The sequence below is a fragment of the Pleurodeles waltl genome, chromosome 6 (genome assembly GCF_031143425.1).
Source record: "Pleurodeles waltl isolate 20211129_DDA chromosome 6, aPleWal1.hap1.20221129, whole genome shotgun sequence".
NCBI lineage: Eukaryota > Metazoa > Chordata > Amphibia > Caudata > Salamandridae > Pleurodeles > Pleurodeles waltl.
The window spans coordinates 1,530,804,057-1,530,830,862 of record NC_090445.1 but is presented as its reverse complement, the minus strand read 5'-3'; the positions used below and the strand labels follow the sequence as shown (position 1 = coordinate 1,530,830,862).

At 44.5% G+C, this 26,806-nt stretch overlaps 1 long non-coding RNA gene across 1 annotated transcript in view; it reads right to left on the bottom strand.

Moving 5' to 3' along the window:
* LOC138302158 (uncharacterized) overlaps window positions 1-26,806 on the bottom strand; it is a 260,353-nt gene that overhangs the window by 145,275 nt on the left and 88,272 nt on the right. Inside the window, exon 2 of the long non-coding RNA XR_011205314.1 lies at window positions 14,604-14,663. This is a non-coding gene — a long non-coding RNA (uncharacterized lncRNA). The remainder of the gene's footprint in view (window positions 1-14,603; window positions 14,664-26,806) is intronic.

Sequence of the window (26,806 nt, the reverse complement as noted above, 5' to 3'; positions counted from 1 at the left end):
CGCCTGCTCAGAACAGGCTTAAAATTGACGCAGGGCTTTGTCCTATAGGAGACTCTTTGCATTGCTGGAGCTGTGTCATTTTAACGACACTACCCCAGCAGTGCGTGAGTTTAGCGCCAACAAATGCATCAGAATTTCTGACACATCTGTGAAAACGTGCGCCATGGAGCGTGTGTATTACAAATACAGCACATCTATGGCGTTGTTAGGGGATATGCAGGAAGCGCAAGAAATCTGAAGCATCGATGGCGATGAGTCAGATTCTTGTAAATGAGACCCAAAATCTGGGTGTTCTGTATGACACTCAGACTTGTGCATCAATGGAGAGCCATCAGTGTCTAACCTCAGATTTTTACTCAAGGTACACTCTTATGAAAGAAAACAGGCTCTCAGGAAAACTCATGAAATTCTAACACTCGTTTAATGCAAACATATCTGGCAAGCATCAAAAATATTCTAAGAGCAGTTTGCATGTCAATGGACCAGTGCTCTGCTGTCTGATTAGTTGGAGCGTGAAATGTTAAATTCTATACATGTTCACGCCACCTTTATGCAATTTTTCACGACGCAATAAGCAGAGGGCAGTCCACATGACAAACTGAACTTCATATAGACACCAACTACCCGATGCTGACTCTTTGCGTAGGAAGAATGTGAAAAGACCTTGAACAAAGATATAACAAGCTATGGTACAAATTCTGACGTCACTAAGGGCCTGATTTATGAAAAGTTAGCGTCATCTTTACGTCATATTTGATGCAAAAGTGGCACAAACTTACAAAATATATTTTGTACGTTTGCGCCACTTTGCATCAAAAAATGACGTTAAGGCGGCTCTAACTTTTCCTAAACCAGGCCCTAAATGTGCAGTCCTGATTTGGTTATGCCAGTTTCAGAATGAGGCTACATATACTTGAACAGTCAAGCTAAATGTACAATGTGCAACAGGGTATAGCAAGGGGGCAGTGCATTAACAATATATGTGAATATTCAATAATGCTATGGCTTTAGAAGTCCGCTTATGCTAGTCTTGATCAGCGGTGGCTCCTCCCCTATGCCGGATGAGCGTAACCCCCACTCCTCCACATCCAGCAGCAGTTGCAAAACTTTTAAAAATAACACAATAATAAATTATGTTTATTATGGTTTTATTTTTAAAGGGTGGGCCATGGTGATGATGAGCATGAAGGTGCGCATTTATGTTTGGCCGGCCAAACACTCATGCCCACTGTACTGTCTCCAACCTGGCACTGTGTTGCTGGGTTGGAGAGAGCAGGCAGAGGCTCCCAGTCTGCCTGGAAGCACCAAGCCAGGGCGCTCCGGACAATCCTAATGCTGCTTTCATGCTGCCAGCAGCATGAGAGGAGCGTTCGGATTGGCTGCAGGCCAGGCTGGGAGCCTGTGCCTGCAGTGGAGCCAGAACAGCAGCACAGCGGTGGGAGTCAGGTGCGTTTTTTTTTTTTTAAATTAAATTTTTCTGTTTGCCGTTGTCCAACGCCACATGTGCCCCTTTTCCTCGCTGAGAGCTACAACTGGTCTTGATGTGCCTTTTCTGTTCATACATACTGACAGAGGTGATACAGTTGTGAGTGCAATATTTTGATCTTACTATGGAGAAAACACTTGTTGTCCTCTGATGGGGTACCTATCCCCAAAGTTGGGAAATATAATGGAGGAGAATCTGTTTGTTTCAGACACCTCACAGCGCCTCTGCCTTTGTTGGAGGGGATGTTGTGCACAGTGTCTGATGGCAGGGACTACATAACCGGCGTAAACTCAGTCAAATTTCCAGGCAGCCAGGGATAAGCTTTCTCGCCACAGGTGAAAGGTGCACATTCCTTTCCATAACGACGTTTATTAAAAAACATACGGGAAACGGCGTCCATAGGAGGTTGCATCTTCATGAACAGTCTCTACTACCGTCTCATATTCTCTTTGGCCACAAATATGATCCAGTTAGTAGCCTCTGTGTTCACAACACTGCCCCGTTCCGAGTAAGCAAGATGTTTAATGTCAGACCGATAGTAATTTCTGGGATTGCTAAAGATCTCTAGACTGTTAGTCAGTGGCATGGTAGAACAGATGAAGGGAAGTTTCATTTTTGCTGAGGGGAAATACAATCAAAGGCATGCCCGACACCCCCAAGGCATCGGTAAGCAAGTGAGTACAAATTCAGCATGAAGAAAGATTTATTTGATTAATGGCAGCAGGAAAGAGCGTGGGCCAAATTCACAGAGGGATCCACTATCCGAGAATTGTTCTTTCACCTCAGGCGAAGGTGGTAACAACGACAAGCGATGGATGCATAATTGCGCTGAGGTAGAGTAGCAAGGCAGGTGGGCTGGATCCTTACAGGAACATGCGGGGTTGGCTAGCCTCAGGTGTATGGTCCAATTGCAGGAGAGAAGGTACGAGCAGGAATAATGCTGTCAGGCGACACTACCCTAGGGCCCAATGTAAACCTAAAGATGGGCACTGGCAGGCACACATCTTGCTCAGGTCCAACATGTTTTCAGTGGGAGGAATGGACCACGATTACATTCTACAATACTTCACCACTCTTTTGGTGATGAGTAGCACAAGATACTGGCCTCTCCAGTGGGGTTGCAAAGTGGACTTTCTCTGGTGTACCTTCAATAATACCCAAGTACTGGGCTGGATGGCGAGGCAGGCCCCAGACGAGCAGTCAGGTAAGGACGTTTTAACCTTAGAATGGAGACAGCAAATTAATTTATTCTACAGTACTGGAGAACTGTATCATCATTTATTTGCATGTCTAAATTAGCAGCTGAGACATGTAGGTTAGAAAGCAATATCACAGGCCAACCCATACTTCTTTTTTTGGAGCTCAGTCTGGTTCTTCGGGCTGGTATGGCCCTAATGGACCATAGTGCTAAAGACAAGACATATGGCTATTTCATTTGGGTCTCAAAGCAGATCTTTGCTATCTTGTTCTTAAGCGTGATGTTATATTGTTTCCTTCTTTCCTGCTGATTTGGGGTGATTGGCACAATGGAAATGGTGATTGAAACATAGGGCCTTATTTACAAGGCAATGACGCAGCGTAGCACTGCAAGCCAGCTTGCTGCACTGCTTGATTTTGAAAGTGTAGGGATGCGTCGTATTTACAGAAATACGATGCATCCCTGTACTTTCCTCAGTGCTAGCACACAAACTGCTGCCTAGCGCTAACGCAGACACTTTTGCACTATGGTGCTAGGGGGCCTGTGTTGCAGGGATGATTGTGCAGCAATGGACACATTCCTGCACATAAACAATCATTAATAGCATTTTCCTAATTCTTTGTGTGCCGCAGAATGTATCATATGTAAAAAGAGGACAAAGGGAGAAATAATGTTATTTCTTCCTATTGTGCCACTTCAACACCCCCCTTGAGGTGGTGTAGGAATCTGATGCATTCCCAGCCTTGTAAATCTGGGAATGCGTCAGATTCTGTCAAGTTCCATGAGTTTTGGTGGGAACACCGAGAGCAACACCCATGGAATTCCCATTTTACTCAGTTTTGCGTGGAAGGGGGCCATAGTTAGAAGGCCATAAAAAGACACGCAAATTGGCTTTGTGTGGCCTTGAAACTATGGGCCAGCACACTGCGTCAAAGGAGCATAAAAAAATGATGCTACTGTGCCACAGTGTGCAACTAGGGCCTTGTAAATGAGGCACCTAGAGCCTTGCAAATCACCTGTACTGCCACTCAAATGAACTGCATTCCTCGGCCGCTCTAAAAGAGACTCAAGATTCTAAATTATGGATGAAGTCTCTAAGGGGCATATTTATACTCAGTTTGTGCCGAATCTGCGTAGTTTTTTTCGACGCAAATTCGACGCAAAACTAACTCCATATTTATACTTTGGCGTTAGACGCGTCTAGCGCCAAAGTTCATGGAGTTAGCGTCATTTTTTGGCGTGAACACCTTCCTTGCGTTAATGAGATGCAAGGTAGGCGTTCCCGTCTTAAAAAATGACTCCGATGCATATGCGTCGGATTTATACTCCCGGGCAAAAATGACGCCCGGGAGTGGGCGGGGCAAAAACCCCCGCATTTGCGCCTCTTTTTAACGCCTGGGTCAGGGCAGGCGTTAAGGGACCTGTGGGCTCAGAATGAGCCCAGAGGTGCCCTCCCATGCCCCCAGGGACACCCCCTGCCACCCTTGCCCACCTCAGGAGGACACCCAAGGATGGAAGGACCCATCCCAGGGAAGAAAAGGTAAGTTGTGGTAAGTATTTTTTTTTATTTTTTTTTGTGGCATAGGGGGGCCTGATTTGTGCCCCCCTACATGCCACTATGCCCAATGACCATGCCCAGGGGACAGAAGTCCCCTGGGCATGGCCATTGGGCAAGGGGGCATGACTCCTGTCTTTGCTAAGACAGGAGTCATTTCAATGGGGGTTGGGAGTGAAAAAAAAATGACGCAAATCGGGTTGAGGTGATTTTTTTGCCTCAGCCTGACTTGCACCATTTTTGGACGCCCATACTCCATTTTCCCCCTACGCCGGCGCTGCCTGGTGTACGTCGTTTTTGTTAACGCACACCAGACGGCGCCGGCGGCTAACGCCGGCTAACGTCATTCAATAAATACGGCGCCCGCATGGCGCTTCAGAATGGCGTTAGCCGGCGCTAATTTTTTTGACGCAAAACTGCGTTAGCGCAGTTTTGCGTCAAAAAGTATAAATATGGGCCTAAGTGTTTAGCTACAGTTATGGCATCTTTTCTTGCACATGGATATGTTTCCATCCAACCCAAGAACATACAAACAATCCCAAGTATATAAGAATACGAGGCACATTTGGGTATTGGTGTAAAGTCGATTTGGAGGTGGAGAAAAGGGCCTCAAGGAGTCAGGTGTGCAGCTGGGGTGGTCTTGGTTCCCTTATCAATATTATGACTGACAGATGACACACGAGTGGCCATAGTTCTAGGCAATGGATGGAAAAAAGGTGCACACCAGTGTGTTGCTGCAGTATGTACTATACAATCGGCCCAACACGGGCAACTCCTTGATACAAATGGGTGAGATTGCGAAGCAAACATTTTGGTGAGACCACACGTGCAGAACTCTCTCTCCATATCCCCTCTAGTCCCCGTGTGCAATTTTGTGTGGTCTATTATTGCTTCTTAATTTCAGAGGCGTGTTCCTGTAACAAAGACAAATCTTCTAGCAAAGGTGCAGGAAATTGATTTGTTTGTACAAAAGACAGATCAGCAGCAGCATTGCTTCGAGACACAGCACCCTTTTCTAGCTGCAAAATCTATGAGTGCATTCTTTCCGGAAACTTAATTAGTGAGAACTCTGACGGTCAGCACATTTAACAGCTGCATTCCTCTGAGTTAAAAGCGAAGTGGTCAGCAGATATTGCACGTACAACCTATTTTTAATCGAGGTCTCAAATACCACTCTGCATCTAGAGGAGTCCGAAATCTTGCGTGACACATACCTTGAGTCTGTGAACATGGTTACACTCTTTCTCAGCAAGGATACAAGCTCTGGCGGTAGCAACAAATTCAGCATCATAGGAAGATCTCACATTAGGCAGGCAACAGCTTTCAACAATTGTATATACAGTTCATACAGCATCCTTCAACCAGCTCATGTTAATCATTTATAAGGCATGATCTATCGACAAAATGCATCAATTCACAGTTAGGTGTTGGCGCATCTGTAAGATCGATACAGGGCTTTGTTACATGTCCAGTTGCCACAAAACAATCTTAGGACTATCCTTCCTCAATGGTGGGCACCAGACATGGGGCAGTTCAAAGTGGGATAATGGATAATGTTGATGTGAGAGGCCGACAATAATAGATCTTATATCTGGATTTCCTTTCAGTGGAGAAGTATTAGGTTTTGGTGGTGAGGAGGAAAGCAACAACAGAGTGAGAGGCAGCCACAAACGAAACAGAACTCAATACATAGTTTTCAGAGGCTTCAACAAGGTAGGTAGCAGTGGCTACAGAATGGAAACATGGACGGAGCCCAGGCACTACAAGGTCCAGAGTGGAGAAGCAGTATGTTATGGGCTTTTTCTGATCATCATGATCCTGTACAGTATCACAAAAAGTCAATCCATCACATTCATGAAAACACAATGTAAATGCTTTTGCATGGTGAGGGACCCCTGAGGCAGGCGTAGAGGCAACAGCTTGGTTTGTTTGTAGAAATGCATGTTTGGCTTCTTTCAATCACTGAAAAGGTGACGTGTATTCTTTTTAGTATAATTTTGTAGGGACTTTGCCAAAATGGCATAGCAATAGATCCATTGTCTACAGTACCCACCTTGCCAAAAAAGTAAGTTTGTACCTGGGAGATTGTTTCTGGTTATGTTAATGTACGATTGGCTTCAATTTGTTCTGTCTACAATTGTCATTTTCCTTCAGGGACTTCATGTCCAAGATAGCACACGGGGGGTTGGGGAGATGGGGCACAGTTTTTCATTTGAAGCCTTATGCTCTTTCTGAGCCATTCTGTGAGGAGGTAACTGGAGTCTTGTTTACAGTAGTCTAAGGTAAGAGGCAAGCAAAAGGTCATCAATGTACTGTATAATTACAGTGAAAGACCAAGGTGTCCAAATCTTTCTTTAGAGGTTTGGGAAAGTTTGAAGGAGACTTGTTTATCTTTGAAGGAGTCTCCACCACGCAAGCTGAGGTCTGCGGAATGACAATGCGAATAGAAACTGACTCTCTTCTTGGATGGCTAGGGAGAAGAAGTGTAAACACAAATATTCCTCTGTACATCATCGGGCATTTGAGGGAGTCCAGGAAAGGATGGTAGCATTGTTAGGAACCACATGGGAGGTTGTGGTAACTCCATTAATTATTCCCCTCAGGACTTAGATGAACCTATACACATGGATCTTTCTGGTTGTCTTGGTAGGACTTTTCAGAGTATTAAATCTAGCAATTGGTACCAAAACACCTTGCTTAATTAGACACTAGGGTCTCATTTACAAGCCTCTAGCGGCACACTGCACCACTGGAGCGCCATTTTTTTTTAACGTTCCAGTAGTGCAGTGTGCCCGCTCATATTTACAAGACCACACAAAGCCACCTTGCATGGCTTTTCATGGCCTGTTAAATATGGCCTCTCTTTATGCATAACTCTGTGTGAAAGGGGAATTCCATGGGTGTTGCTCTGGGTGTTCCCACACAACACCCACGGAATCTGATGCATTCTCAGATTTACAAGGCTGGGAATTCTTCAGATTCCTATGCTACCTCAGGGGAGGCGTTAAAGAGGCACAACGGGGAGAAATAACATTATTTCTCCCCGTTGTTTCCTCCTACCAAGACAACACGTATGTGCACGTTTAACACATCACACTCATCAAGAGACAATACATGCAAAGCAAGCCAAGGCAATGATTTCACTTCACCTTAATTTATTTCACTGTGCTTACACTATCCTGTCGAATCTCTGGCTCCAGTGCTGGGCTGTGCTCCACCCTAGCATCCCTGTAGAAGTCTCTCCCTTACCTCTTGGGTCTGTGGTTGTGGGTGAAGTCTGGTACAGAGCTTGACCTATCAATCTCTCAGAGGTGCTATTTCCCAGCACCCAATGCATGAGATTGAGTGGAATAAAAGAGACACTTGGGAAGATTCATGGAAGCCTATCAGAGATTTAATGCAAAAATATTCTAAGTGCAATTCCCCATTTCAATAGACTAGCACTCAGTTGGAACATGTAATATTAAGTTCTATACTTTTCACACCCCTTTAGCCAATTATCTCAATGCAATAAGCGAAGGGTGTGAACAAAGATACAACGAGCTACAAAAAAAGGGTTGATTTAAAAAAATCTGCTGTTCTCGTTTGCTGATGCCAATTTCAGAATGAGACTATGGTTACTTGAACAGTCAAGTCAGTGTGCAATGTTCCACATGTGCCAACAAAGAGGCGCTTCATATGAAATATGTGGAATAATGCTAAGGCTGTAGCAGTGCTTTAAATACATATATACACAATTTAAAGCAGAAATGTTGCTGCGAAGAGACAGGTCTCTCTCTCTGCAGTACGTATTTCAACGTGTCGACCACCCCACATGCTCAAATGCGTAAGTGCTTGCTTTTGTGCAAACATACATTTTACATGTTAGTATGTATTCCACTGTATCCCTTTCTTGCACCTGTTCCATACATGTCAACATTTAAGAGCAGGCAAGTGGGAGATTTAAAAAAATAACAGAAGGTCAGGAGTATGTATTTTCTCCACTGACTTATATTGAATCACAGGCAATCTGCCTGAATCAGCTCTATTGGTATGTATGATGACAGACAACCAGCATTTCATTATTTACACTTAAATAACATAGCACAAACAAAAACCGAGTTCTAAACTCTGATTTTGTTTCCACTATGTAGAACTGTAAAAATTAAAACGTTGAAGCCTGTCACATATTCTAATCCCTCCATCCAAAAGTTAAAGACAAAGCATTAACCTTTCATGTCAGAGGTAATTCTTGGAGGGGTGACTGGAGTTGGCATTCCAGGTATCAACATTTTATTGTTGTCCTTGTCATAATACTTTGAATTGGGTTTCTGCATTCAGGAATCTGGAGGCAGGAGACTAGTCTTGAATTCAATGGTCTCCCGCCTGAATCGGAAGGGTTGGCATGTATGCTGTTTCCACGAGGTGTAAGGATTGGGATTTGGGACAAAGCCAGATCACACCACTTCAATAGATCTGGCTTTAACCAAATCCTATGGTTTTAGACTCATCTGGCCCCTCTCCTTTCAAACATTAACAGGAGGGTGGTGCAAAGAGGCTGAGGTCAATGCAAAGGTCAACTTTCAGTGCAAAATATCTTGTGTGCTAGAGAGTTGGGGCCAGATTTATACTTTTTGACGCAAAACTGCACAAAGGCAGTTTTGCATCAAAAAGATTAGCGCTGGCTAGCGCCGTTTTTTAACGCCACCTCGGCGTCATATTTATATCATGACGCTGGGTGGTGCTAAAAATAGGTTAGAGTCAACATTTTTTACGTTAACGGTTGCGCCTTGTCGTAAGGCAAAATGACGTTAATGCCGGAAAAATGACTCTAACCTGTTTTCCAACACGTAAACATGTCGCAAAATGGAAATGTACCATTTTTTACAGCGTTAGCGCCAACTTTAGACGCTAATGCAGAAAACAGTGCAAAGGTGAGGCAAAATTGAGCCAGAAAGCCAGTAGCCAGCCAGGAGGACACAAACAAGACCCAGGGGAGGGAGAAGAAAAATACCTGCATGTACATATGCAGCACATGGGATGTATGGCATGTGCCTCTGGTTGTGTCATCACAACATCCCTCGCATATAGTCAAATTAACCCTACCAACACAACCAAGACATCAGAGACTAGGAAGTCACTCAATACCATCCCTGGGTTATGGCATTGTGGTGTCCCTTGCAGTAACACCTTGCAACTGCCTTGCCTCATTGCCCAAACACATGTGTGCTGCATCCTACAGCACACAGTTCATTGCAACCAGACATGTGCCCGTAGCACCACCACCCTGCACATTAGCAACACAGCCACCACTCCATTGTGCAGTGAGGATGCCCCCTAGGTGCAGGGGAAAATAAGCAGAGCAGGCGCTGGGGAATAGCAGGGTGGTCCTGTATCACAGGAAACATGCCACTACCCAGAGCAACTAAACTGGTGTAGTGTGGAACCACACATCTTGATGCTGAACAGAAATGTGTCACCACAGAAAATATATACCACAGATAGCAAACTGTAGGTCACAACATATACAGGCTGAGCCCACAACTACTCTCACACAACCATGTGATACACATAGGAATGGGGAAATAAACACACACATACAACACATGGTGTATGACTGTGAACATAATGGTGCATAATGCTACATTGACGGGCGGGGGTGGTGCATGGGCAAGTCTGGTGTTGGTAAGACTGCCAGTGCAGTGCACCCTTTGCGGTTGGCAGTATGAGTCACAGGATGGGATGGCGGGTGGAAATCTGTCTGCTCATGGTAGCTCTGTGGGGCATTTAGCACAACATTGTTGATGGATCAAATAGTCAGTGCCAGTCTTGGGGTGCTTTGGGTGTGACAGGACAGTGAAAAGGGCAAAGGGGCAGGGCATGGGACTCCCTGTACTACCTATGCCAGGTGCATGGGCTGTGCAGGGGCACCCAGGAGCACACCACACCACACCACCACCAACTCCTGCAAAGGCAGGTGAAAAAGTTGGAACATACCTGGAGGGTAGCGTTGATCGTAATACTGGTCTGGTGTCACAAGACAGGTGGCATTGCCAGTCTGGAAGCTGCTGGAAACCTGCCAATGCCAGGCCATCGGCCCAGGGAGCATTCCCCATTGACAACATGTGCCACTACCACCTGTGCTATTGGGGGTGGTAATGTAGACATTGGCAGGCAGTTGGTCATAGGACTGCCTCACTTGTAATGACGGACCAGTATGACTACCTGCATAATCACAATCAAACTAGCTCAAGGCCCGGACATAAGTTCAAATCCAGTTAACTGACTATGTTCATAAACTCATTTACCATCGAGCACTGTCACATACAAAAAGTTGTACACAGCAAAAAATTATACCCATGCTGTCCATCCATGGGTCTACCACTGTGCCTGTGTCATTTTAGCTGCACTGCCACCATGCTGCATCTCTTGCATCATAGTGCAAGGATGGCTGCATTGAGGGGGAGATCATACTTGTGTAGGAAGGTACACCTACCAGCACAGAAGGAAGATGAAATGGAAATCTTCTAGGTTCATGTGTGCTGTGCAATGCAGCAAAGGAAACAACAGCATAGTGTCTTGGCCATGCCATCCCGCATGTGTGTATGTGAAACATGTAAGACTGGGACAGGGGTATATTGCCACATGTGGTGCTGTGGCTTGACCAATGCAACACCCATTGCAAGGCCCTACCACGCAAATGGATGCATAGGGAGGGTTGACAATGACAAGATGGTGTCAAGCCACAAAAAGGATATACATCACACCTAGTAGATACGTTGCAGCCAATTGTGCCACCTGAGCTTCCCTTCATGTTACACTCAGGTGGGGCAATGGCTGATAGACTGCAACCATGATGTACAGGAACAATGTTTGGGAAGTAAGATGCCAATGATCCTCCAATAGCAAGTCAGTGACGTGTCAACTGCCATGACACAGAAAGATTGATTTTACACCATCTCATTGCAGAGGATGATGGCTCTCCTGCTGATCTGCCTGTCCTGCAATACCCCGATGACCTGGATGACCAGATGACAACTATCAGCCAAGTGACCCTCCAAGAAGTCTGCGTATCCCTCCAGACACCACCTCCAGTCGCAAAGAGGACAAGAGGATAATGTGGCAGCCATCCCAGATTTCCCACCCAACACCCCAATAGTACAACCTGCCAGCGCTAACACAGCTGAGGACTCCAAGCACCCAGGGACATGCTTAGAGAGGACAGTGGTAGGAGTCCAGCGGAAGCTGGCCAAGGAGGTGCGGGTGGGGATGGAGACTGTGGCAGCCATCCTAGAGGGTATGTGCACGAGCCTCGTTACGGCTAATGAACATACTGCAGCCAAATAAGGCACACAATTCTCACTGAATGGAGTCCAGCAGTGTCTAAGGGACATAACTGCCCTCCCAAACTGGCAGCAGCGTAATTGAGAACAAGCTGGACTCCATGCACCGGGAAGTGGCCTCCCTCAGGGCAGACATGGCTGCCTACCAAAGGGATGTTGCTGCTATCCTCAAAAATCGTCAGCTCCTCCTTGCTGCAGTGATGCCATATGTTGTTCCACAGATGGCAGCTGCCGGAAATTGGGAGTCTACATCTCCAACCACTGAAGTGTGTGTGGCCCCCTCTACCTCCCCACCACCACCATTAATGGCAGAGGAGACACCACACACATCGGAGAATGAAGATGTGGAACAGATCATCTTCACCCGTAAGAGTTCCTGGTAGCACCAGCCCATGCCACGTGGTCACGTGGGCAGTGTTTTCCTTTGTCCTGTGCTTGAGATCATGCCAGTGTTAGTACAGTTGGGTATGTGCACTCTTCACCGGCTCACTGTTGACCGGTCTGCTATGGACTATCATTGTCTCTCACTTTCTAATTGGCAATTCATGTTCCTCCGCACTTAACGACACCCAAGCATGTCCTATGACATGTCCCTCAACCTTGGACTTGGTTGTGTCAGTATTGCATGGATTTCACAAATGGCATCACTGACCTGAAAATTATATATATTGCACTACAACACTTGTAAATAAACACCTCCCTACACAAACAGCTTGTCTTTGTGTATTGTGACACATCTACTACGCTTAGGAATTGTGATGTGTATAACCATGTCATTAGTCACAGAGTGTCAGTACAAGAGTGCAGGAATATGGGGGCACATACCTACACACAAGGCTCCAACATGATAAATGTCAAAGCTGGTCTAATCCCCTACAAGCAATTCACTGAGTATGTAAAAAATTAAGAACACATGTATGCATCACCCACTACATATGGCAGGAATGGCTGTGAAACAGTTCTCAAGCAATATTGTCAGTTGGGAGTACGAGTAGAACACATAGGTGTGATACAGAGGTACCTAACCTCATCAGTGATTGCCACCGGTTACATTTGCAGGATAGAGTTCAAATATAGGCTGTTGTCAGATGTGCCACAGTCCCCAACATTCACACACAGGACCCCAACACTGACAGCTGAATTTCCACACCTACCTGTCCAATACAAAGTTAACATAGTCACCTTGAGTGGTGGATACACTGGATGGCAGATGCATGGGCAAGTAGATGTGTTGTTGCTGCCAATGTGACAGCTCAGTTGTCAATAGGTGATGCACATGTCAAGAGAGAGATTCGGAGGCCGGACAGAATCCCTAGGCCAATACACAATTTGCACTGTGTACCCATGGGAAGGCCCACATTAGCATATAACACAAAAAGTATAGGAGTATACAAAACGTTTTTTATTAAGTATTAAACTGTACAAAAAAAATAATAAAACCTACTATATCCTAAACTAAACTATTATAACTATACTTATCCAACAACTAAAGCTAACTACCCTATGCTAAACTTAACTTACACATTTAACACCACACTCTAAACATTGGCCCCCTACCCTCCTTAAGTTACAGGACACATGCAGGACAACACATACTAATACTACACATATACTAACCAAACTAAGCAAATATGTATATGTATATATATATATATATATATATATATATATATATATATATATATATATATATATATATATATATATATATATATATATATATTGTGTCTGCTGTGCCTTCTTTGCCACTGTAGGGACCCCTTTTGGGAATGCCAGCCATTCCCCCGTTGCCCTCTCAGCACAGTAGCGGCGAGCCTTTCTATGGAAGCCAGATTCCACTGCCAGGATATGGTGGTACCTCACCACCCTGTTTTGGAAAGCCCGTAGCTCATCATTGCTCATTGATCAGTGTCAGCATTGTGTGGAGTTTGTACAGATTTGTAGCTTACACTGCTACATCTAATTACACATGCACTCCAACTCACATTCCCTAAAAGACAATGGCCCTGATAAATGTAACAACAATGCTGCCTTAGCATAATTTTATTGCCACTAAGGCGACGCAAAACGCAAAAATGAACCAGACACATGGAAGTGTGCATCACTTTTGTATTATAAACAATAATGCAAAGGCAGTGCAAACTTGATATAGATCAGGCCCAATATTCTTTATCATCTGTGTCTATTTACAGCTATACATCACTAGGAACTTGGACATGTTAATGGGAGGATGGGATGATGTTGGTAACCATAAGGCATCAGAGCTGATAGGTACACATGCAAGCCTGATCAATATGACTGTCACCTACAGAGTGAGCATCAGATCTACCTACAAATTTGGTATTCAACTCCCCCTGGGCCTAATGGGGGATGGCCATGCAATCCATCATCTCAACTGTCCTGGTCATCCACTAGGGCATGCCCACTCATATATGGAGTCAAGAAGTGGACCATATGTTAGGAGGGCTGACAACTAGGAAGCTGGTATCCATATGACTATCACATCTACATTCATGTGTCCAGGTGTTGACACCCATCAATAACTGATCTGCCACTACTATTCCTTACACACCCATTTCCATGCCAGCACAAGTTTGGCCTTGACCTGCATGCTAGCTAATTACTTACCACATAAGTGTAACAGGCATGGAGTGCAATGCTGGGGGACAATTGCCAGCCCAGTCCTCCAACTTTATGACAATACAGGAATGCACCAAATTGAGTTAAATATGATGCATCCCTGTGTTGTGAGAATGATGGAGTGCGCCACTACCAATATTCTCACAGCGTTGCACTCTGTCATTCGTAGTCACATATGGCCCTAGATGTGGCTTGTCATCACCTTGTGCACCAGATGCCTCACAAGATTTGACCCACTGGTGGTGCATGGGGGTCCTTTAAAAGGGCCATAATGTCAGCATCCAGCCTACTTTGATATCTGATCATTGGACAGGTTATCACATCTGGCATTGTATTCAACACGCAGAACTCACTCACACAAAACCCTGGATTACTTCACAGGACGCACATTATCACACTTACTGGATACATCTGGGTCCTCAAATAGTGGCACTTCACTGATTGTGTAGGGGGCAGGTCCACCTGTAGGACATAAATGGAAAACCATGCTTAATGTTGTATCACAGTCACTGCAAGTGGACAACAAATTTCAGTGTGAACTAGTTGAGAGAAGTGAGCTAATTTTCCTAGTGGAAAACTGTGCAACAGATATATCACTATGATCACACAATGACACAGACACTCAGGTGAGTAAGAGCCACACATCTGAACACTAACACTGGGCCAGGGACTCATGTAGTGCGTCACCCTGCAACAACCATATCTGGGCCATCTATTGAAGATGGAACAACATGGTATAAGGGGGAGTTGTGTAAACCAACAAACATGACACTACCCTGGTGCTTTGCAAGACATATGACTCAGGTACTCAAGCCTGTCCTGCAAGGCACCTAGAGACGCTTTATGATAGACATGCGGCTCAATTTAAAGGCTGCAATGATCATGCGTTGAATAGCCATTGACTGATGTGGCAAAGTTGTCTATGCCCCAATCAAATGCCCCATATACATTGCCTTCTAAGCTGGGTAAGACCCCTTTGCTAACATAATGGCAGGGGTCATGTGCGTTAAATGATAACAAAGTTGCACTATACATGCATTTTCCAACTTTGCTGACACAATCCAGGGAAAATGTGGTAGGCTGGCAGTGCCTTGCCGTTTCATACATGACACTTTGCCGGGGCACAGGTGTCGCCATGGCCTCTGAAATGTGTGCCTACATGATGGTTGTGCAGGACTCAGCAGACATCTGACCTGCATAGGTATCATGGTTGGACATGTGAACTCCAGGCCTAGAATGGCGCAGATACACTTTATTCTGGTTGCACACAACCTGTCCACAAGCATTGCATGCAGCACCCCAACTCCTCTGCTACTGTCATTTAAGAGCAGTGAACAGTAAATAATATGCCAATGGGAGACTCCCCAACAGGTCCACCAATCTTGACACCAGGGTGATCAAGAAGATCCTGCTCCCTGGCCACCAGATCTGCACAGCAAAGCTTGAGCTGGTGCTCATTCCTGCCACTCCTGTAGACTCTCTTCAGGTGGTGGAGCACCTTGCCCCACCGCAGCCACCTGGCCTCCATCCGGTACCCTTGGATGATACGGCCACCCATCTCGAGCATCATGGTAAGGTAGTGGCATACCAGCCACACAAATCCACCTAACTTCTCCTCTGACATCCTCGTCAGCCTCCCCCTGCCAGACATGTTGTGAATGGTCAAAGTTGACCACAAATACCAAGATAATAAAGAAAACATACACAGAAACTTAACCCCACTAACTAATCCCAACTATCCCAAATACTAAACTGCCCTGGACAGACACACCACAGTACAAATAAAAATGTAGACAATAAACACACAAAATCACAACAACTGCGACAATATGCACACAATTAATGACAAGCCACAACAGGAGGGATACCACAAACTGCAATCAACAACCAAAACACAACCACCAGCTCCAAAACACAACCACACAGTCAGAAAGGCACAGACTGTAAAGAGACAGTGAAACTACACCCACTGTACCATGCTTGTATACAGGATTTCCTATTACATCACTTCCTGTCCCCGTGGGTCACGTTTTTCAGTTGTGCGTGTATTTAGTTGACGCATTTGACATTTGCATTGTTTTTTTTAGACGCATAACACATCTGCGTTGTTTCTATAGATGCATGACGGTTATGCGTGGATTTCACTGAAGGCAGCATTGAGAGGTGTGCGAAGGTGAAATTCACGTTAAGGGCCCATGTGACATTTACTTTGCATTTGCGGATGTTTTGGACACAATTCCTGATTGCATGTTTTTTTTCATTGTACTTAGATGCCCCCTGAATCAACATACATATGACATGGGCTGTGCTGCAGTGTGGCATTTTGGGTATGGACACATGTGGTAGTCCATGCAACAATGTGACAAGGGTGTGATTGGTCTGTTCCATCAATGTGTGTGTCACAGGCTCAACAGCATGCAAATTGCTGCACATTATGCATATATATGCATGTGTGACAACAGTGGATCCACATATGTTTGGCATTCAGTTCAATGCAATAGTTCTGATTTGTGATTGTGTATTGCGTTTTTGTCTGTGATGTGTGATGTTGTCATACAAAGCACAATATTTAAAGCTACATACACAGGTTAGGCATTGTTGATGATGGGTGAACTATTGCTACCTAGGAATTATTACCCGACAACTCTCTCTGTATGTAGATTTCAAGTTTATGGAGACTTGTGTAAAGCCTGCATATTTGTCTGACGTGTACATCTTTGGTACATAGTGTGTATAACACATTCTGCCTACATTCCTACCAGAATATTTTTTGATCACAAAAGTTTGATTGAACTTGTTGCAATTACCAATGGTTGTTGGTTGTGTGTGGTGGACCTGCAGCCCTTGATGCATATGGTCTCATCCATGAAGATGTGCATTCCACCGTCATGTCCGTTCAATGTGTGAGGTCATGTGTACCCTGTGTCAGGATTGTGCCCCATGGCAGTGGCAGGACAGATTACCATAGATATACTGTGCAGGCCCAACTTCTACCATTGGTTTGTGTACCTGGGCAAATCATGATGACCATTGTTACTAATGATGCCCCCCTTGTCACACATGTTCCATGCAGCCATTGCAACTCTCACACTGAGTTGTGACCGTGTTCACTTCCAACATGACTTAATTTCTATTTATTGACATCCACTATCTAATGTGTGGGCCCCTTGCATACATCCTATTTGGACATGATGTAGTTGTGTCTGATGGTCCATTGACTTACAAGTTGGCAACATGGATGTACAAAATATGTAGTGGTCCATAGATTGTGTCCTTCAGTTGTCACATACCAGTGTTTAGGCTGTTAGTGATGTGTATGATGGTGGCAGTACAATCTTGCACATCACATGTGATATTGCAACTGTAGTTGTCAGATTCCTATTTGTAACATGATCCCTGACCTTTGAGTCACATCCCTATGCTATGTGTAGTGGAGACTGAAAAGGCCAAAGCAGAATTGGTTCTATTAGTGAAGTGTTTATTTACAAAATTGACAAGGTGAATTCAGTGGTTCTTAACAGTAAAAGTTGTCAAATATGTGATGCATCCGGCTTACCCCAGCAGCTGTGTTGTGCTATTCCCCGTCCATATCATCACCACCATCCTCCTCCTCCTCCTCAGGCAGGTCATCTATCTGGTCATACATCAGGACGTTCATCTGCACACATATGTTGTGCAGGATAGCAAGTCAGGATTATTTTGCACACAATGTGTGGGACATATAGAAGGCTGTCTCCTGTGAGGTCCAGGCACCTGAATCTTGTTTTCAGTATGCCAAATGTCCTTTCCATGATCTTACAGTGTCCCTCATTGTATGCATGCTCTGCTGCTGTGCTTGGGTTTGCAGATGTGGTCATCATCCACGGCTGTATGCCATAACCCTGATCCTCTTCAAGGGATAAAAGGTGTAAGTTGTTGTTTAGGCTTGCAGCAGGTTTATCATGTTGCATGGCAGTTGTTATTTTGATTTGTTTGTGTCTTATACATGTTTGTGGTATGATGCGAGTTCCTGGCCTTGTACAAAGTTTCTTAGCACTGTGTTGTTGAACATGACAATCTTTGGTATTGGCTCAAGGACTTGGGACATATATTTTGGAATCCTAACTGATGCTCAGTATGTATGTACCATGTGTTTTGTAGTGCAACTTTGTATCAGTTTGCTATCGCTAGGTGGGACATGACATATCCTCACAACACAATGGGGTCAGATGTGGTGGCAACGTGGTAGCCCTACAGAGCCTGGACATCATGTGTGATTACAGATGAAGTGCAACACTTAGGCCCATTTTAATGAGTAAGTGACAGTGCACAACAAAGCTCCAACATTGGCAGCACTGTGCTGCATCACTTTGACTATGCAGGAATGCACCATGTGTGACATGTCACTAGGCAACTCTTTGTTGTCTCTTGCGCTGGCGCCTTATATGCAGCCATGCACCAAGACTACCAACCTTGCAACAGGGTGCTTAGCTAGCTGCCTTGTGGAGGTGGATGTATCTACCCAGGTAGGGACACCTTCCTATACATATACATATTTGATGGCCAATTATCTCTTTCTGTGTGTGCAGCAGTATGCAGCATGCATAGGTGGCACGTTCATGAGGTCAAATCACAATCTATTTCCTTATTGCAACCTGCAAACGGCACCCCTGGGGTGGTTTTTGATGCTGGCAATGCCTCAGGTTCTAGGTGACACCTACATTTGTGGCAGCATCATATTGCTATGTATCCTGTGGTGACTGACCTGCAGCTACACACATTGCAAACCCCTTCCACACTAAGTGGCTTCTAGTCACAAAAGACTGGTCATCCGCCAACCTCTGCATACAGTGCAGGCCATGACAATGGCACTGGGAGCTCTTACATAGGCCCCTTAGTGATCCTGAGTGGCAGCTGATGTTTGTGGCAGCCATCAGGTGTCCAAGGGTGTGTATCCCATTTTTTCAGAATGGTCAACATCACTATCAGTGTCTCTCCTATCTTCCAAAACGTGAATCAGCATTTATACTGTCCACACATGCACAGTGCAGACTATTGGATAGAGCTCAGCTACTTAGCAAATGGGTCCTTTAGCACAGTGCTTTAAGGTCATTGATGTCTTAATTACTCCGATAGGGTCCCACTATGACATCCATGATCTGCACTGTCTAACACTGACTCTGCCCCATGGTGGGCCATTTAGGCCCTTATTTATACTTTTTTAGTGCCGCATTTATGCTGCTTTTTGACGCAACCACGGTGCACGCTTACAAAATACAATTGGATTTTGTAAGTTTGCGCCGATATTGCGACAAAAAGCAGCGCTAATGCGGCGCTAAAAAAGCATAAATATGGGCCTTATTGTTTACAGTACAGACATGATGGTGTTGTGGGTCAGTAAGCGATGCATGTGAAGTGGCACTACAGTAGGTGTGGTGCCACTTCTCACAAATCTGGCACATGGTATGTGATGGCCATTGATGTTGTATTCCTATGTGTGTGACCTAATGCATCAGACAGTTGTTTACCCACGCTACAGGTAAGTCAGATTTGTGTTGATGAGATGTAGTTGGTATTGGCACCAGTTGTCTGGAATGTGATGTTTGTTCTGGCAGAGACTTGCACAGCATGATTTGAGTGATCTGTGCCTATGCGTGACTTATGTTACATGAGCACGGTGTATGCCATTGACATTGCGGTGATATTCTTTGTTTGGTGTCCGGTGTGTGTGAAGTGTACGTAGTGGGAAACATGTGGGCACTTGTAGAGGTTTGTGTACATCTTCTGTTTGCAAAGGGTACATATCTGCACTTGTCCTTCACGTGGTGTGCCTGTCAAGTTGTGGGTGTGTTACGTACATGTGGGCGTATGTGTTTGTGGTGTGCACTGATTGTGCTATACTGCAGCATGGTGCATATGTGTTGTTACCTTCACATCTGTGTTACCCTGGCCATGTGTTTTTGGAGTGGTGTATGTCTTGTGTGTCCTACAAGGTTGGTGTGTTATGTGTAAATTGCTGGGTTTGTTGACTGATCCACAAGTAGGACATTTCCATAATGTCCATCCTGGAAATGTTCGTTGATCCTGCTGTGCTGTAATATGTAGGTGTCATGGACACTCCCAGGATATTTGGCCAAAATTTTTGAAAATAGTCCCAGGTGGTCCACTATGGCCTGCACATTTATGGAATGCATGTGTTTGCGATTCCTGTATAGATGCTCTGTTGCTGCAGGTGGAACAAGTCTGACATGGGTGCAGTCAATTGCACTGAGCACATGCGGGAAGTTATCAAATTGATAGAACCCCTGTTTTATCTCATGCCGCTTTTGCTGGGTTTTGGGGAAGCTGATATTCGAGGTGTCAGAGAGATAACTGCCTCTAACACCTTTGGCAGGAACACCGAGAATGACGGCTGAGACACACCAGCAGTCAGGGCATCCATTGTTTGAAATGAGCCACTTGCCAGCATGTGCAGGAAAGCTACCAGCTTTGTCACAGGTGGCTTATTGTGTGGGGTCTGCAGGCTGGCTGTGATCTGTGGCTCAATGTGGTGCAGCAGGTGTGGTATGGCTTGCCGGTTGAGTCTGTGGCCCATATTTATACTTTTTAGCACTGCATTTGCGTAATTTTTTGACGCAAAAATGGTGCAAACTTGCAAAATACAATTGTATACAATTTTATTTTGCAAGTATGCACCGTTTTTGCATCAAAAAATTACACAAGTGCGGTGCTAAAAAAGTATACATATGGGCCTGTATGTCCTTATTATGTCTTGTTCCCTGAGGCCAAGGAGGGTTGTCCTGTTTTGGAATATCCTTTTCTGCCTTCTGTGTTGCCTTTGTGGGACGCGTTGTAGTGGTGGTGGTTGCTGTTGTTGTTGCTGTCCTCTGCGTCATCTCGTAAGATGGAGCAGTAGCACTCCCATCCTGTCCTGTGGGTTAGTGATATTGCTTCTGTGAGTTTTCCTTAAGTAGTAGTATGTGGGCCTCATTTTAACGCCTGGTGTGACCCAGGCGTTAAAATTTGACGCAAATCGGAGTTAACGTCATTTTTTGGGTCCACCGCCCACCCATGCGTAATTTCTGCCCGGGTGGATAAATATGGCGCTAGGGGCTTTGAGTCATTTTTTGGACTGGAATGCCTACCTTGCATCTCATTGATGCAAGGAGGTTTCAAGCAACCACGAAATGACGTTAACGCCAATATGTTGACGCTAGACAGGTCTGGCGTTAAAATATAAATATGGAGTTAAGTTTGCGCTAAATTAGCTTAAAAATAAATGATGCTAATTCAGCGCAAACCTATAAATCTGGGCCTAGGTACAATACTATTGTTTTTGCTGCTTTGCATAATTTTGTACTGCTCGAGCCACAGAATAAACCTTTAGTAAATCTGGGCCTTTGTGTTGAAGTTAACAAAGGCTTTTAGAGATATGGAAGGCCTGATTTAGATTTTTATCATGATGGAACATTGTTTAATTTTTAATGAAAATCTAAATCTGGAGGAGAAGTTGCAAACCTAAATAATAGCATTTAAGAATAGTATTGCATTGCATTATTTATAAAGCACTTACTACCCCTATGTGGGGTACTAAAGCTTTTGCCTACATGGGTAGCACACTACACTTTGTAGGGTGGTGGTTGGAAGTGTGTTGTCTTTGCTTTGGTCCTGTTTGTTTAGTGTTCCATGTCATTCAAGAGGCCCACTGAGGTGATTTTATTGTGTTATGGGACAAAGAGCTTAGCAGTGTAATGGATGAAGAAGTGTTAGTGACAGACCTGCAGTTTATGGTTTTCAGTAAGCTGACAATGGTATAGTGGACAAAATTCAGCCAATGAAGTCTTCTCTTGATTTAGTATTTTCCTTCAGAAACTGGAGAAAATTCAATTATTGGCCTAAATCAGGCCCAAGATTTAATAAGCGTGGCAGTCCGTACCTGGCAGGATGAATAACATGACAAGACCTTCTGAAACAGCAATTTACATTAGTTTATTTATTTAGTTTTATGGTTAAGTATTAGCAGGGGCGAGACCCATGAGTAGGTAAGTCTGGATGATAAGGTTAATTACAAAGGCAGCAGTTTGAACCATCTGTGCATTCCTGCTGATATCAAATATATTTTAATAGACCAGTGCTGGCTTTAGAAACACACATAATTCTGATTGTATGTCACTTGTTTAATGTTAAAATTCCTAAATGGTATCTAGTGGTCCCATGCATCATTGCCATTATCATAGCAGGGGCGTGTCATTTGAATACCCATCGGTCTGTGAATGAGAATGCAATTCGCTACGTGACCTATGTACTAATAAGACGTATTGCAAATTGTCTGTTCGCAATGGGTCACAATACGACCTGCCTAATGAATATTAATCAATTTGTAACCCTCTATGAGTTGCTGCCTATGCAGGGATGGTGACCTGCAAGACCTTGTCTTCAGAACGGAAAACATATTTTTAAAATGAGACTGTGTCAATTAAAGGCAGTGGTACTGCTTTAAAAAAACAGTTTGCATGTGGGAAAACAAAGGATGGTGCAGGAAAAGGTTGCTGATATGCACAGGGGACTACTCGTAATACTGTGGTATTACTGCTCACCAGTATTGTGCAGTGGTGCTGGAAAGATACCAGGGGTCCTACTGCAAGCAAGCAAAATAGTGCCACCAACGTCTGCTTTAATAATACCATCATTGGTTTGCCGAGGGTCCCCCCAAACTCCTGGGTTCTAGTGTCACTGCACCTGCTGCGCTTTTGATATCTACTCCTCTGTTACGAACACCTGCAGAAGTCATGGCTCTCGGAGCACGGAAAGGGTGGGGCGGCGCACCGGGGTAGAATAAACATTTAATTAATCATTAAAAAAACACACTTACCTCGATTGCCGCCGCTGCTGCTCCGCTCAATCCGCTCCTCTGCTGCAGGCACAGGTTCCCAGCCTGCCCTGCACCAATCCTGATGCTGCTCAGAGCAGCTTTAGGATTGGCTGGCAGCGCCCAACCAGGGCACTCCCATGCAGATTGGGAGCCTGTACATGCTGTCTTCAGCCCGGCAACTGTGTTGCTGGGCTGGAGAGAGCCTACTGCGCATGTGTGTTTGGCAGGCCCGAAACGGCCAGCCAAACATACATGCAAAGTGAGGGAGAATGGTGTGCACTACCGCTCACTGCTCATCACCCCGTGGCACCGCCCCTCTACCAGAAAACGACAATAAACTCAGTTTCTTATCTTTTTCTGGTAAAGGTGTTGCAGCTGCAGGTGGGGGGGCGATGATCCTCCACCCTAAAGGACCTGCAGTGTCGGTATAACTGTGTGCATTGTTACCATACCGGTATTAACTCTGCAGATGTAACATAAGACTTAGGCCCATATTTATACTTTATTAGCGCCACATTTGTGTCATATTTTTTCGCAAAAGTGGCGCAAAATTACAAAATACAATTATATTTTGTACATTTGCACCGCTTTTGTGTCAAAAAATGACGCAAATGCAGTGCTAAAAATGAATAAATATGGGCTTTAGTCTTAAATCATTCTCCTACTGTAGAGTTTGTGAAATGGCCTACGATTCAGGATTTGAATTGTGAAGACTGGAAACCACAACATAATGCCTAGGACTGACCTTTCTACACTGGAAACAAATGTTATGATATCATCTGCATGTACAACAACCTGGTAGGAATTAACAGTCACCGAAAATCCTGAAAACTACTTACTAGGGATTAAGGAAAAGCAGGTGAAATATTCTGCCACATTGTCTGGGTTCCTACATTTTAGTGAAAGAATATTAGAAAAGGGCAGCAGTTCTTCGCCTTTTAGGCGCTGTAGACCTCAATGAATCATTACTGGAATCCAAAGACCCCTACTGAGACATTATTGGAAGCGAGGGACCCCCAGCCTAAGCAATAAATATGATTTGAACTTCAAAACAATATATAACAAAATACAAAAAACAGGTACATACCAAAGCAATGGCCAAATACTTGAATATATAATTTAATTAACAATTTTCATTTTTTATTCAGATATACTTAATTATTGTTTTAGTTTTAATGATTGTAATATTAATCCATTTTGTAGAACAGTTGCGGACCCCTTGAAGAGGTCCTGCAGACCGCCAGTTGTCACTGTACCACTGGTTAAGAACTACTGGGATTTAGCATATGCTCAAACTATTGCATTAATTTTCTTTTACGAGGGGAAGGACAACTTAGCAAAAAAGAGTGCCAGACCACATTTTTTCATGACTTCTTCGAGAGACGGCTGTGATACTCTCTCAAATGTCTAGTTGGGATTGTGGGAGAAGGCTGCTGCAGAAGATGAGAAATATTTGGTTCTATGTCAGTAGAAACCTCTTTATTAAGGGTGCTACCTGAAATCTCAGAAGACACCCTTCCTACTCTGGCTCTGGGGTAAGTCTTCTAACTTCCAGCCAGAATACTATACATGCATGCATGGTTTGAGATATAGATTGATTCTGTAAAGGTGAGTCAGATTGAGTCATGATGGCAATCTTTCAGGAGATACTCTGAACTTGTTGGGAAATTGTACCTTTGTCTATCCGAAATGGGACTGAAAACTGTGTAATGCTGCCCCTCCCATAAGGTTAGAGTTGGTAGGAGCTGCTGCTACACAGTTTTCTACCTCCCTCCGTATATCAGAAGTGTCTACATTTGGACTGTATATTTTCATAATGGGCACAAATCAACCACAGATAGAGAAATTGTTTCTTTTTTTGTTTGTTTCCCAGGAAAAAACTCTGACATTAAAATGCTTGACCACGAGAGCCAGATGTGCAGATTTGTTAAGCCTGATATCATGACGCAATCATACACAACAGTCCAATATAGTGTAAAAAGCCATTTATTAGGATAGTATTGCAATTAACTTAACATTTCAACATTTGTAAGAATGAACTTTGCAACATCTTAAACCCCACCCCCTTGTACCTCCTGCATTACACTTTGGCTCCAAAACGTTCACCTCAGTTCTCACTATTTCCTTCTTCCATTCAACTTTTTCTCCATGAGCTCTTTGCATATCCATTTTCATTCTCACTTCTTTTACCCAAGCATACCTCAATGAAAACTCCTCGCCCTGTACCGGGCATCCCACACCCTGTCATCCTTCAACTATGCTTCTCCCTCATACCTGGAGGGGTGGATAGTCCCGCATCTGACTCTCCACCCCCTCAACTAATGCCACCCAGAAAAACCATGTAGGGCGTTTTACTGCTCTACCAGCGAAACCAACTGCAACACAACAATATCGCAATCCTTGCTTCTGTACCAGACTTTCATTCCAAAGGTCCCCTAATATGTCCCTCAGTTCCAGTATGTAATATGCGTTGCCAGTGTCCGAAAGATGTACCCCATCAGAGCGGACGAGCCCCATGTCTTCCTCTTTAATGCCCCCATGTGCCAAAATCTTGATGTCATGAGCCCAGCAAAAAAACCCTCATTGCATAGGTCACTTTCCTCCCGGCTCTGTCGACGCCCCCATGTTTCATTGCTCCCCTCCATTTCCTCTGATTCTTTGATCTGAGCCCAAGTCCAGTAGTGTAGCCACAGTTGCTGCTCCAATTTTGAAGGAATGAGTCCCAAAATTAGCGGCATTCCTGCCCAAAGTCTGCAAGGTCATCCGCAACACTGCTAACAGCTGGAAAGCCGTCATCTTATCCTCATTAGTGTGACATAAAATTGGCGCCTATCTATTCCCTGGTCCATTCAATGGGAATGCATCACTCTTGCACTGGGAATACCTCCTCATCACCTGCAACCACACCAATTTTACCTTTCCCAGCTGATCGTCTTGGATTTCCATAACCAAATTACCAACTGGCCCTTATCCAGCTCCATCTCCTGCTGTAGCACAGCTGTCTCCCTTCCTGAGCCCAACAGCTCAGACACCCGAAACTCCACAAAAAACATCCATATCGTACACAGCCGAAAATCAGCAACCTAATACTTGTCAGTACAACAAACAGGCAACATGCACAAAACCTCCAGGAGTAAGTCAAAAGTAATAGCCTTCCACAACTCCCTGGCCTGCTGCAACTTCTCATTGCCTTACCATTTCACAATACTCTCCAGGATGCCATCACATGCCGGGTCAAAGCCCAAATACAACTTACCATAAAAAGATAAACCTGCCAACTTACCCGCTATTGTTGCGGGCGCCAGGCCTTTATAGATCAAAAACAGCACCAAAAGTATAACCTTCATTTCCATTACACTTTGCTCTGACCTCAAAACCACCCCCCTATCCCACTCAAAGGACTGAAATTCGGATCATGTCAGGTGATAGCTCCCCCGTGTGAACTCCACTAAGGACTTCTCAACCAGCCTAACGACTGTCATGCCACCCACTCCCATATTTCTGCAGGAACGGGTGTCTTGTGTTCTTCCACTCCTGGTGCCAGGCTGTGAAAACTGTGCCATTATTAATGAGACAGCAAATCTGCTATGGAATTGTTGTCCCCTGGCACATGTGTCGCCTTAAACACTACATTCATCCTAAGACAGAGTAACATGAAGCATCACAGAAGTTGTAGAACCCGAAGATCCCTGGTCCAGTGTCTGTTTACCAGCTCCACCACCATCATTTTATCCACATTCCAACATCACTGTTA